At 44.9% G+C, this 13,955-nt stretch overlaps 1 protein-coding gene across 1 annotated transcript in view; it reads right to left on the reverse strand.

The window, feature by feature from the left end:
* Positions 1-13,955, reverse strand: part of TPO (thyroid peroxidase) — a 239,484-nt gene that overhangs the window by 154,151 nt on the left and 71,378 nt on the right. The gene's annotated exons all lie outside the window — the stretch shown is intronic.

The raw sequence follows: 13,955 nt of genomic DNA on the forward strand, positions 1-13,955 counted from the left end.
TGGGTGGAAACACGTTTTAACAGTTTATTGCAATATTTACTGTATATAGTGTAACAGGATGCTTAATCGGCCAACTGATGAGGCAGGGAATAACTGTGATCTTCAGTTTACTAAACAGGTCCAAAATTGGAATTAGTAATGAAAAATTGTTCAGAATGGCATTCATACACTGCAGAATGAAACAGAACAGATTATGACGTTACACGAACATGGACACAGCAGAGTCTCTGTGGCCCAATCAGGGTAACATGACTGTATAGCATAGTCTCTATAAGACTCTATAGCAACAAAAATCCTAGCTGAGAGCTTAGCCTCATAAACCATGTCCCTGTTAGTGAAGTACACAATAGCTTTGGTAACACAGGTAAACAGCTGGAGGGTTCCCAGACCCTGCAAGGCCACCACAATGGAAATGCAATTCCCTGGTATAAATTGTGCAAGGGCTGCCCACAGTAGTTCGGTCCTCTGAAAAAGCTATGTGCTATTAGGCTCTGGCCTTGCTGCAGATCAACTGATTCTGCCTTAGGTGGGTATGTCCATGAACCCATTGAGTTGTGAAAAAAGTAGTTCCTACACATGTAAAATGTGTGGAAGCATATTTTATATTATGCTACACTATATCAACAGTTTACATCAGCGGTTTAGTTGAAGACAATTTTTCATGGATGGGGGAGGGGGTTTGCAGTCAAACCTGAAATTGCAGCCACTCCTCAGTGTTACCATTACTGCCTCAGTTTCACCTACACCTCAGATCATGAGTCATTAGATTCTAATAGGAGTATCCAATCCAGATTCTGCGCATGATCATTTTACAGTACGGGTTCGTGCTCCTGTGATATTCTAATGCTGCTGATCTGACAGGAGGGGGAGCTCAGGCAGTGATGCGAGTGGCTGTGCGGCCCGGTTGCTAACAGGCCACAGACCAGTACTGGTCAGTCCATAGCTCGGAGATTGGGGATCTATGGGTTACATTGCAGGTACATTTTTTACTGGAATAGTAAAAGATGTACCTGCAATGCAAACTACGGATATAGTGAAGTATACTGTATACTGTAACTACTGAACACATGAACAGAGCACAGTATATACCACACTGTAACAATAGATAACTGAATGCATACAATACATTCTGTCACTGTAAACACTATGGCAATTGCCTAGAATATACTGTTGCAGTTTTTTCAACCCATGTTTTGAACCATGAAACTATATCTAGACTATTTGGTTTAGTTTCATTTATTCCATGTACATTACTACTACAAATGCAAATTTATCAGATGACAGATTGATCTAATATCACAGGAAAAGCCTCAATACATATTCCTATGTTGTCCATTTTAGAACATCACCAACTTTTACAGCAGAAAAACTTATCCTCAGTGAATTGTCAAGTAGTACTCAGCATACTTACATAAAAAATAAATCTTCACCAATAATTCACAATGATATACGCTCTTGTCTCCCTGTAACTGACTGTCTTTCCAGATAAGAGATCCCATAGCCACATATGATTACAAAGATTAAATTACACATTTAATCCATACAAAATGTTGATGATCTTTTCTGTTTAAGTATATTTGATAGGGCCTGGTTTGCATATTAACAGCAATCCTTCTAATGACAATGGCTATTTCATTAAAATCACTGTGGCCAGTGCATTCTCTTTGATCTGTTCTGAGATGAGCCGACTTTATTGAATTTAATGTAATTCTTCTCTATGCTTAATAAAATTTTTATCTGAATACACACTCATGATTTCATGCTTGGACTATAAATTAACTTTCACATTTTGTTTCCTTAAATTTGAATTTAAAGTCTAATAGCCAATACATAGTCTTTCCACTACCAAAACCCGTTTGGGAATGATTAAATAAACACATTAATTCCAGATAGATACTTAATGGCTCATGATCTTGTTGACATCTTCTATTCATCTGTGATGTAGACCCACACACTTTTGTCTAATTTATCAACCAAATCTAATTTTCTAAATTACCATCTACAGAGGTCTCTGTGTAGTTAATTACCCGCTGTCTTAGTTATTGTCACAAAGCCTGAAAGAGGAAATGAGTTCAAAGACAAGTGCTCCAGTAGTGCTAAGAATGGATTGAAGAACATGATAATAAAATAAATAACTAATTCAATGTACACTCAGTGTTCATATAAAAAATAAGAAAATAGAAAACAATTTAACAATGTATTTACCTTTCTAATAATTTGTCTGTCAGTAAGAAAATGTCACCATAATGCACTGTAAAGAAAATAATTATCTTGTATTTAAAAATAGTTTCTAATGTACTTGGATTTGTTTCTCAGTACAGTATGTGGACTTTCCAATTTTAAGAGGAGAAATAAATAAAATTCAATTATACAACAGTAAAACTAGACTCCAGGCAAACAGATAAATAGGAAGGAAAAAAATTATGCGCTAACCAAGTGATTGAAAAAGAGGTGCTGCGGCTTGTATGTAGCCTAAATACTAAAACTCAAAACATGATACAAAGAAACAAGCGCGCATCCACTAATTAAAGGAGTACTCCAGAGCAAATTTTTTTTTTTAAATTAGCAACATCTTTAAAAAGTATATAATAATGTAATTTACCTTTAGTGTCAAATCTGCAGCAATCCCCGACTTTTTAAAAACCGGAAGTTCAGCCAGTCATTCTTGGCTATGAATTTCGTACCCCATCTGGGTAACGAAACGTCACGCTTCTTTAGCCTTCCCCCGTCTGCTCTGGCCTCCTGTGTCCGCCCCTGGCTCCTGTGGGTCACTCCCACACTTTGAATATTAATTTTGCATTCGTTTGCACAGCCCTGATTCGCTGGGCTGTGCAAACTAGGGGGCGGGGGCGGGGGCGGGAGCGATTCTCCTCACTGCTTGCTAGAATAGCTTCCCGCCCAGCGCCTAGCAACCAGTGATGTCAGAGGCAGGGGCTGCCCCAGCATTCAGAGCGCTCTGCCTCCGTGCCAATCAATTGCTCACCAGTGACGTCACGGTCGGGACTCCCTCCCTGCCCACCACCTTCAAGGCTGCTTACATCCTCCAGGTTGAGTTCTGGTATCTTCTGCCTGCATTTGTCCCAGCCTGTCAGCCGCCCATCATTTGCATTGCCTTTGTATTATTAGCTCTGTGCCTCTGTCTAGTTTGAGTCCCGGCATTTTCGGCATCTTATGTCTCCGCCCACCGGCCCGCCCACTCCATATTAGACCTGTAGAACATAGTCTAGGGAAGTGCTACAGGTGGTGGGCGGGTCAGTGGGTGGGGTTAGAAGTCAGCAGAAGATGCAGAAAATGTCGGGACTGCATCACCAACAGAGCTAAGAATACTAAAGCAATGCATGTGGTGATCTGACAGATGGGGACAGGAGACTGAAGATGCAGAGACTCAACCCAAGAACAAGAAGAACTACAGGTACAATGGCACTATGTTCTGCTCTTTCCAGCTGAGTCTGTGTCCCCTATGCATCCCACTGTACCCCTATGCATCTCACTGTACCCTGTCCATCTCACTGCCCCCCTATCAATCTCACTGTACCCCTGTCCATCTCACTGCCCCCTATCTATCTCACTGTACCCCTGTCCATCTCACTGTACCCCTATCAATCTCACTGTACCCCTGTCCATCTCACTGTACCCCTGTCCATCTCACTGCCCCCCTGTCCATCTCACTGTACCCCTGTCCATCTCACTGCCCCCCTATCGATCTCACTGTACCCCTGTCCATCTCACTGCCCCCCTATCGATCTCCCTGTACCCCTGTCCATCTCACTGCCCCCCTATCAATCTCACTGCCCCCCTGTCCATCTCACTGTACCCCTGTCCATCTCACTGTACCCCTGTCCATCTCACTGCCCCCTGTCCATCTCACTGCCCCCCTATCGATCTCACTGTACCCCTGTCCATCTCACTGCCCCCCTATCCATCTCACTGTACCCCTGTCCATCTCACTGCCCCCCTATCAATCTCACTGCCCCCCTATCCATCTCACTGCCCCCCTATCCATCTCACTGCCCCCCTATCCATCTCACTGCCCCCCTATCCATCTCACTGCCCCCCTGTCCATCTCACTGCCCCCCTGTCCATCTCACTGCCCCCTGTCCATCTCACTGCCCCCCTGTCCATCTCACTGCCCCCCTGTCCATCTCACTGCCCCCCATCCATCTCTCTGTCCCCCCGTCCATCCCTCTGTCCCCCCGTCCATCCCTCTCTCCCCCCGTTGGTCCCCCCGTCCATCCCACTGTCCCCCTGTCCATCCCACGGTCTCCCTGTCCATCCCACTGTCCCCACGGTCCCCCCGTCCATCCCACTGTCCCCCTATCCATCCCACGGTCCCCCTGTCCATCCCACGGTCCCCCTGTCCATCCCACGGTCCCCCTGTCCATCCCACGGTCCCCCTGTCCATCCCACGGTGCCCCTGTCCATCCCACAGTCCCCCTGTCCATCCCACAGTCCCCCTGTCCATCCCACAGTCCCCCTGTCCATCCCACAGTCCCCCTGTCCATCCCACTGTCCCCACGGTCCCCCCGTCCATCCCTCTGTCCATCCCACTGTCCCTCTATCCATCCCACTGTCCCCCTATCCATCCCACTGTTCGCCATGGTGTACACAGCACACTGTGTTACTACTCTCTTTAAGCCACCTAAAGGTATGCAAGGTCTTTTACAATCCTATTTTCTATATAGTATACTACAAAGAAAATGCAGTGCGCCAGAAAAGTGTTCGGTTTTGGCTTGAACAACAGGTGGCAACCCAGGTGACAGTCCCCCACTTGTCTAGTGGCGGCAGGGTGCAGGGCAGTGGTAGCGGAGCTAAAGCAGCAGCAGCATCCTGAAACAGCAAATGCCGGCCCCAGTGAGCAGCACGAGGCTGGCTAGAACAAACAGCCCAGGAGGGAGTGGGAGAAGACCTCACCGCCGGCCACCCTGACCTGAGCAGCAGTGGGTGCAGCATCCTCCGGAGGAACTGCAGTAATTCAGGTACAGATAACATGGGGACATACACCACAGGCTGGACCGGGCTCATGTCAGGGCTGTGGCAGGGAGAGAGCAAGCAGTAGTGCAATAGGTGGGTGGTGTGCTCTTCTTTTCCTAACATTGACCTGGCATGGATTAATGGCCATCACTCCTCAGGACTCTCTGCAGGGGGCACTCTGGAGGTACTATCTGTGTGCCTCCAGAGTGCTCCCTTACTTCCTCCCCTTTACTTTCTCCAGAATGCCCCTTAGTACAGTAGTACTAAGGGGGAACTCTGGAGGGGGATGTAAGGGGGCACTCTGGAGGGGGATGTAAGGGGGCACTCTGGAGGGGGATGTAAGGGGGCACTCTGGAGGGGGATGTAAGGGGGCACTCTGGAGGAGGATGTAAGGGGGCACCCTGGAGGTTGTAAGGTGGCCCTGACTAAGTTAGTACCACCAGAGTGGCCCCTTACATCCCTCCTTACAACCTCCAGGGTGCCCCCTTAGTGCCTCCAGAGTCCCCCTTTACTTCCTCCAGAGTGCCCCCTTACATCCTTCGGAGTGCCCCACCACCAAAATGGTATAGTGATATAGCAGTGGCTAGCAGACTATCAGGAGGTGGTATTGCACTCCTCTTCCCCCTCTCTCCACTAACTACCCCTCGCCATACACTTCGCACGCCTCACCTATACATATTACCCCCGCCATACACTCCGCACTCCTCTCCTGTACATATTACCCCCCTCCATACATTCCGCACTCCTCTCCTGTACATATTACTCCCCTCCATACATTCCGCACTCCTCTCCTGTACATATTACTCCCCTCCATACATTCCGCACTCCTCTCCTGTACATATTACCCACCACCATACACTCTGCATTCCCTATTTAACATTACCACATTCTGCACTATATAAGTAATCTTAGACTCTTTTTAACAACACCCCCTTTAAACCAATATTTAGTGCAATTTAAGACATGTCCACTGTTCACCACGACTCGCTTTGCACGCCATATTGTTGGCGTGGGGGGGTGTCCCTGAATGACAGTTTGGAAATGTGGTCACCCTACCACAAGGAGGGAAGCCGGAGGATGAGGATAGGACTGTGTGCTCTGTACATAGACTGTCTGCACTCAGTGCTGGAGTTTTCATGAGTGCTGTGTGCTCTGTGCTGCCTGCTAGGGGAGTGTATGGGGGGGGGGGACATCTGACAGCTCCTCCTAACATCCCTCCACATCACAGCTTCCATCAGAACTTCTCACATCAAATGTTTACCTGTCAATACTTCTTATCAGTATACAATGTCTACACATTCCACAATGTAACACAATGTAACACATCACATGATACAATGTTACTTTCCAGAACAGATCTCAGCATACCTGATCAATCCTGTGCATCAGCCGGCCACTACAGAACACAACATAGACAGTCACATAACTTTGTATGTTTTGGGAGAAAATGGGACAGGGTTAGAACCTGCGACATGTATGACTGGAGACTGGACCCGACTCATGAATGGATCATGGGGGGGGGGGGGGGGCAATTAACTTCACAAAGTCTGCAATCCACTAGAAAAAGCCTCTCTCTCTCTCTCTCTCTCCCCCCCTCTCTCTCTCTCCCCCCCTCTCTCTCTCTCCCTCTCTCTCTCCCCCCCTGTCTCTCTCTCTCCCCCCCCTGTCTCTCTCTCCCCCCTCTGTCTCTCTCTCTCTCCCCCTCTCTCTCTCTCTCTCTCTCTCTCTCTCTCCCCCCCTGTCTCTCTCTCTCTCCCCCCTGTCTCTCTCTCTCTCCCCCCTGTCTCTCTCTCTCTCTCCCCCCCTCCCTCTCTCTCTCTCTCTCTCCCCCCCCTGTCTCTCTCTCTCCCTCTCCCCCCTGTCTCTCTCTCTCCCTCTCTCTCTCTCTCTCTCTCTCCCCCCATGTCTCTCTCTCTCTCCCTCTCCCCCCCTGTCTCTCTCTCTCCCTCTCCCCCCCTCTCTCCCCCCTCTCTCTCTCTCTCTCTCTCTCTCTCTCTCTCTTTCTCTCTCCCCCCCCCTGTTATATTGGCATTTATATAAATTATTAGAATATGTGCACTTTTTTTTTTTTTTTTTTTTTGAAAGGTAATGCACTGATGACATGGTAATGCACTGATGACATGGTAATGGACTGATTGGCACTGATGAGCACTGGTGGGCACTGATGAGGAGATGCACTGGTGGGCACTGATGAGGAGATGCACTGGTGGGCACTGATGAGGAGATGCACTGATGAGGAGATGCACTGGTGGGCACTGATGAGGAGATGCACTGGTGGGCACTGATGAGGAGATGCACTGGTGGGCACTGATGAGGAGATGCACTGGTGGGCACTGATGAGGTGAAGCGCTGGTGGGAACTGATGAGGTGATGCGCTGGTGAGATGCACTGGTGGGCACTGATGAGGTGATGCGCTGGTGAGATGCACTGATGAGGTGATGCACTGGTGAGATGCACTGATGGGCACTGATGAGGAGATGCACTGGTGGGCACTGATGAGGAGATGCACTGGTGGGCACTGATGAGGAGATGCACTGGTGGGCACTGATGAGGAGATGCACTGGTGGGCACTGATGAGGTGATGCGCTGGTGAGATGCACTGGTGGGCACTGATGAGGAGATGCACTGGTGGGCACTGATGAGGAGATGCACTGGTGGGCACTGATGAGGAGATGCACTGGTGAGGTGATGCGCTGGTGAGATGCACTGGTGGGCACTGATGAGGTGATGCACTGGTGAGATGCACTGGTGAGGTGATGCACTGGTGAGGTGATGCACTGATGAGGTGATGCACTGGTGGGCACTGATGAGGTGATGCACTGGTGGGCACTGATGGGATGCACTGGTGCATTGGTGGGCACTGATGGGATGCACTGGTGCATTGGTGGGCACTGATGAGGTGGCACTGGTGGGCACTGATAGACACCAATGAGGTGGCCCTGATGGACACTGATAGGCTGCACTGGTGGGCACTGATGGGCTGCACTGATGTGGCACTGACAGGCTGCACTCCACCCTAAACAATTATCTCCTCTCCACCCTAGGTTTTTGGAGATGAGGGGAAAAAAAAAAAAAAAAAAAAATATCGGCCTAAAATATCGTCCGCAAAAATCGGCAACACATATCGGCCATCGGCCACCCCAATTTCCAAATATCGGCATCGGCCAGAGAAAAACCCATATCGGTCTACCTCTAATATATATATTATCAGGCTAAGTGCATCCGGCGTTTGCAAAACTACAACCCCCAGCAATCACATAACATACCAGATGGTATTTCTAGTTATGCAAAAGCTATACACTCATTATCTTTTACACACACAAATAAAATATATGTGTGTGTGTGTGTGCGCATGTCTGTGTGTTGTAATAATCAGTGCCTCTTGCTGCATAAGTACAAATAGCAGCATGCATGCTATGTGATTCATGGGAGTTGTAGTTTTGCAACTGCCGGACGCACTCGGCTGTATGTGTGTATATATATATATATATAAGCCAAGTGCGTCTGGCGATTCCATAAATAACAACTACAAGCAATAACATAGCATGCATGATGCTATTTGTAGTTATGCAGCAAGAGGCACTGATTATTACAACACACAGACATGCGCACACACACACATTATATATATATATATATATATATATATATATATATATATATATATATATATATATATATATATATATATATATATACACATATATATGTGTGTGTAAAAGATAACGAGTGTGTATAGCTTTTGTATAACTAGAAATACCAGCATGCATTGGTATGTGATTGCTGGGAGTTGTAGTTTAGGAAATTTCTACTACCAGCAATCACATAGCATGCTTGCTGGTATTTGTAGTTATGCAGCCAAGAATCACTGATATATTGACAAAAAAACATGTTTATTACATGAACTGGGGGCCTCCAGCAGTTGCTAAACTACAGCTCCTAACATGCACTGTATGGGCATGCTTTGAGCTGTAGTTTTGCTAAACTTGGGGGGCTACATGTGTGTATGTGTTATGTGTGTGTTTTTACTGTGAATGTGTGTGTCTGGAAGGGGTAATGGGAACTTTTAGTTGAGAGTTCAGGCTGCTTTCTCCTGCTGCACTGTATATTTATCTATGTGAGCAGCATGTGTACTCAAATAGCAATAGCTCCGTGCAGTCACAGGACACAATGATTGGTGGAGGGTTTGGAGGGGTGGGATATGATAATTTTAGGGGCGGATGGCATGGCAGGGGAGGCAGGGAGGGGTGTGTATATTGAAATGAATGGGGAGGGGAGATACTAGGATAGGGGAGGGGAGGATGAGGAGAGAGGCATTGAGTGACAGGAAAGAAAAGCAAGGGAGCTTGGGGGATGACGATTTTTACATCATCCACCATGGCTCCATAACCAGGAAGTGCCAGAAATTCAGGAGGAGGTAGCAAAGGAATGGCTGGGCTGATTTAGGAAAGAAAGACATCGACTGAAAGGTAAAGCAGAAGGGAACATTATAGTGTAAAAAAGAAATGCATTATAGAACTCCTTTAACTATTATGTGTCAGGAGATAAAACTCCCACTTATTCTTGAAATAAATAAATATTGAATCAAAATGTGTACATATGTAAACCTATGTATAAAAACGAAAATCTATACACATACCATATTTATCGGCGTATAACACGCACTGGCGTATAACACGCACCTACATTTTAAGAGGGGAATTTCAGGAAAAAAACGTTTTAACTAAACAACTTTGATTTAACCGCTTGCTGACCAGCCGCCGCAGTTATACAGCGGCAGGTTGGCTCTGCTGGGCGAGATCACGTAGATCTACATCATCTCGCCGAGCAGCCAATAGGGGCGCGCCCCCCGCTCGCCCCTGATGCCGACGCACGTGCCCGCCGGGCACCCACGATCGCTCGTTACAGGGCGAGAACACACAGCTCCCGGTCCTGTCGGGGGAGAAATGCCTGATTGTCTGTTCATACAATGTATGAACAGCGATCAGTCATTTCCCCAAGTCAGTCCACCTCCCTTCAGTTAGAACACACCCAGGGAACATACTCAACCCCAACCCCCTAGTGTTAACCCCTTCCCTGCCAGTGGCATTTTTATAGCACTGATCGCTATAAAAATACCAATGGTCCCAAAAATGTGTCAAAAGTGTCCGAAGTGTCCGCCAAAATGTCTTAGTACCGAATAAAAATCGCTGATCGCCGCAATTACTAGTAAAAAAATAATATTAATAAAAATGCCATAAAACTATCCCCTATTTTGTAATCGCTATAACTTTTGCGCAAACCAATCAATAAACGCTTATTGCGATTTTTTTTACCAAAAGTATGTAGACGAATACGTATCGGCCTAAACTGAGGAAAAAAAATGTATATATTTTTTGGGGATATTTATTATAGAAAAAAGTAAAAAATATTGTTTTTTTTTTTCAAAATTGATGCTTTATTTTTGTTTATAGCGCAAAAACTAAAAACCGCAGAGGTGATCAAATACCACCAAAAGAAAGCTCTGTTTGTGGGAAAAAAAGGACGCCAATTTTGTTTGGGAGCCACATTGCACGACCGCGCAATTGTCAGTTAAAGCGACACAGTGCCGAATCACAAAAAGTGGCCTGGTCTTTGACCAGCAATATAGTCCGGGGCTTAAGTGGTTAAAATAAGGGGCAGTGCTCATCAATGCAGCCTGTTTAGTGCGCATCTGCAGCCTGATCATTGCCCATCTGCAGCACATCTCACCAATGCAGCCTGATAAATGTGGCATGATCAATGCCCATCTCATCATGCAGCCTTATCAATGCCCATCTTATCATGCAGCCTTATCAATGCCCATCTCATAATGCAGCCTTATCAATGTCCCTTTTTAGCCTGAATGCAACCTCACCATTAATGCAGCCTGGACAGTGCATGAAATCACAGAGCGGTCATCTCCTGTTTGGCTCTCTCACTCGGCTTTTACTCGGCAGTCACACAGACACACACAGTCCCGTCTCCTCCATCGGCATTGGACCAGCTCCTGTGATAGACAGAACACTGGTCCAATGCCAGTGGCGGAGGCAGGACTGTGTGTGTGACGTGAGAGCCGAACAGGAGATGACGGCTCGTGAATTCCAGCTGTTCGGCTCTCACTCGGCAGTCACACACAAACAGTCCCGCCTCCCCCATCGGCATTGGACCAGCTCCTGTGATAGACAGAACACTGGTCCAATGCCAGTGGCGGAGGTGGGACTGTGTGTGTGACGAGAGAGCCGAACAGGAGATGATAGCTCATGAATTATGGATGTGTTCATCCCCCTCCTTACCTTCCAAGGTACACTATCGGTGTATAACACCCACCTGCAATTTCCCCCCTATTTTCAGGGGGAAAAAGTGTGTGTTATATGCCGATAAATACGGTATATTCTCAGGTGCACCTACTGTATATATACTGTGCTGTATATAAAACAAAGTCCATATAAATAAGTGCTGTATGCAAACAAAAGTCCATATATAATGAAAAGTGAAAAGTGAAATGTGATCACGATGGGACCTCTAAGAACATCCAGTACAGAAAACTTTTTGATGTTCTGAAGAAATGGAAAAACTAAGCCGCTTACCAGAACTGTAGGACCTCAGATTATAGAGGTCATGAGAGCCTGATGCATCAGCCTGCCGGCAAAGGTGTGATCAACCCATAGTATAATTCAGGAAGAGATGGATCCTTCAATTGCAGTAAAGCACTTCCAGCTGGGCTCTTGATTTTAGGAAGAGAGAGAAATCTACAGATAGGAAACGTCCTGAAGGAAGGAAGACTGTCTGTAGATTTTTCTCTCTTCTTAAAATCAAGAGCCCATCTGGAAGTGCTTCACTGTAATTGAAAGAGCCGTCTCTTCCTGATATATACTACAGGTTGATCCTACCTTTGCCGGCAGGCTGATGCATCAGGCCCTCATGATCTCTATAATCTGAGGTCCTACAGTTCTGGTAAGCGTCTTGATTTTTTCATTTCTGTCTTCAGAACATCAAAAAGTTTAGTGTACCGGAAGTTCTTAGAGGTCCCATCGTGATCACAATACACTTTCCATTATATATGGACTCTCGGTTGCATACAGTGCTTATTTATATGGACTTTGTTTTATATACAGCACGGTATATATAGGTGCACCTGAAGATATATGTGTATGGATTTTAGTTTTTTTTTTTTTTTTTTTTTTTCAAATTAGTTTATTGGGTTTAAAGTAAAGAGAAAACAGTAGATACAATTGACAATAAAAGATTACAGAAAAATAAAAATGGTATCATGTAATAAGAGAGTATTTGAAACATAGGCAAATCCAATAAATATTTGTAGATCCTATGAGGAATAATAAAGGAATCATTAAAGCAGGTTATAGTCAAACCGATCATGTTAGTCTATTGCATTTGAACTCATAAAAAATATTATAGAATATTGTGATATAAATGGAACCGGATATAATTATGATATGAACTATAGCTATGGAGCAATTGTAATTTTAGCAATGAATTGGTTCAAAAACTGGCCGAAATAGGGGGAGAAGGATCTTATTCATGTTAAACATTTACCATTTTATATAATGAGATAGCTTGAGCTATATATTTGAAGAAGTGAGAGATAAAAGAAAGAAAAAGGACAGAATGTGGAGTATAAAAAGTGGAAAGTGATGAAAACAATAGGATAGGAAAGGCAGTACAGGATAGAGGAAAGGCTCCGGGATCGTTACATAATAGAGATAGTAATAATATAGAGTGACTGTATCCAGAATGTTACTGGCTTACAATATCCTACCAAGGTCTCAATAGAGAATCATCTGGGTTAGATGAGATAGTATAGGTCACCCATGGGTTCCATATTGTTTCATATATGTCTATGGAATCATTGGTTATGGCTTCTGATTTTGAGTGGAGCATGGCTTGATGTACTCTATTTCTGGTTTCAGAAACTAGAAGCGTAGCTGTTTTCCAAGCTTTGGAGATGGTTTGCTTTGCGGCTGTGGTGATTTGTAGGAACAGTTTAAATTGAGCATAGGAAATACAATCCGGTTTTAAATTTAGGAGTGCGGTAGTCGGATCAGGAGTAATGGATTTCTTGAAAACTGCTGAAATCATGAGGAATATTTCTTTCCAGTAATTTTTTGTAACAGGGCACTCCCAGAAAATATGTAAATGTGTTCCCGGATCACCACAGCCGCGAAAACAAAGCGGGGAATAATGGGGAGCAAATTTTGCTATTCTAACAGGAACCAAATACCAGTACATGAGAACTTTATAATTTGTTTCCATAGCAAGTATATTTTGGGAGGACGTTTTAGTATTTGACCATACTTTATTCCAGGTAGATATATCTATATTGAAACCAAGGTCGTTCATCCATTTTTCAGCATATGAAGGTAATTTTGCGGTAAGCTTAGTACTTAGTTGGCTATATAGTATTGAAATGAGTCCTCTTGAATGAGGATCTCGTTTACATATTCGTTCAAACTGCGTCATGTCACTCAATTTATTTATACCTTGTAAATATGGTGCAAAGAAATTTTTAATTTGTAAATAGCGAAAAATTTCTGATGCCGGAAGTTTATGACTTTCACGTATTTCTGGAAATGTTTTAAATGAGGCATGTTTTAAAAAGTCACAACATTGTGTTAGACCCGCTGAAATCCATCTTGTGAAGGTTCTAGGAAATGTGAGGGCTGGGTAAAACTTTGAGTTTCTCATAAAAGATATAAGGGGTACATGTGAGGATTGTAAACCCTGGGTCATTTTAAATCTTTCCCAAATAGTGATTGTATGTTTTGTAATCTTATTGTCGATTATTTTGTGGTTAGAGGAGGTGGACCATATGAGATTTGGTATAGAGATTGGGTCGCTATCAATGGTTTCAATTACTACCCATAGTGGAATTTCATGGCTTACATGGTATTTGGGAATGTTTGCTATTTGCGCAGCATGAAAATAAGTGGCAAAGTTTGGGAAACCTAAACCTCCTTTAAGTTTAG

The sequence above is a fragment of the Rana temporaria genome, chromosome 4, assembly GCF_905171775.1.
Source record: "Rana temporaria chromosome 4, aRanTem1.1, whole genome shotgun sequence".
NCBI lineage: Eukaryota > Metazoa > Chordata > Amphibia > Anura > Ranidae > Rana > Rana temporaria.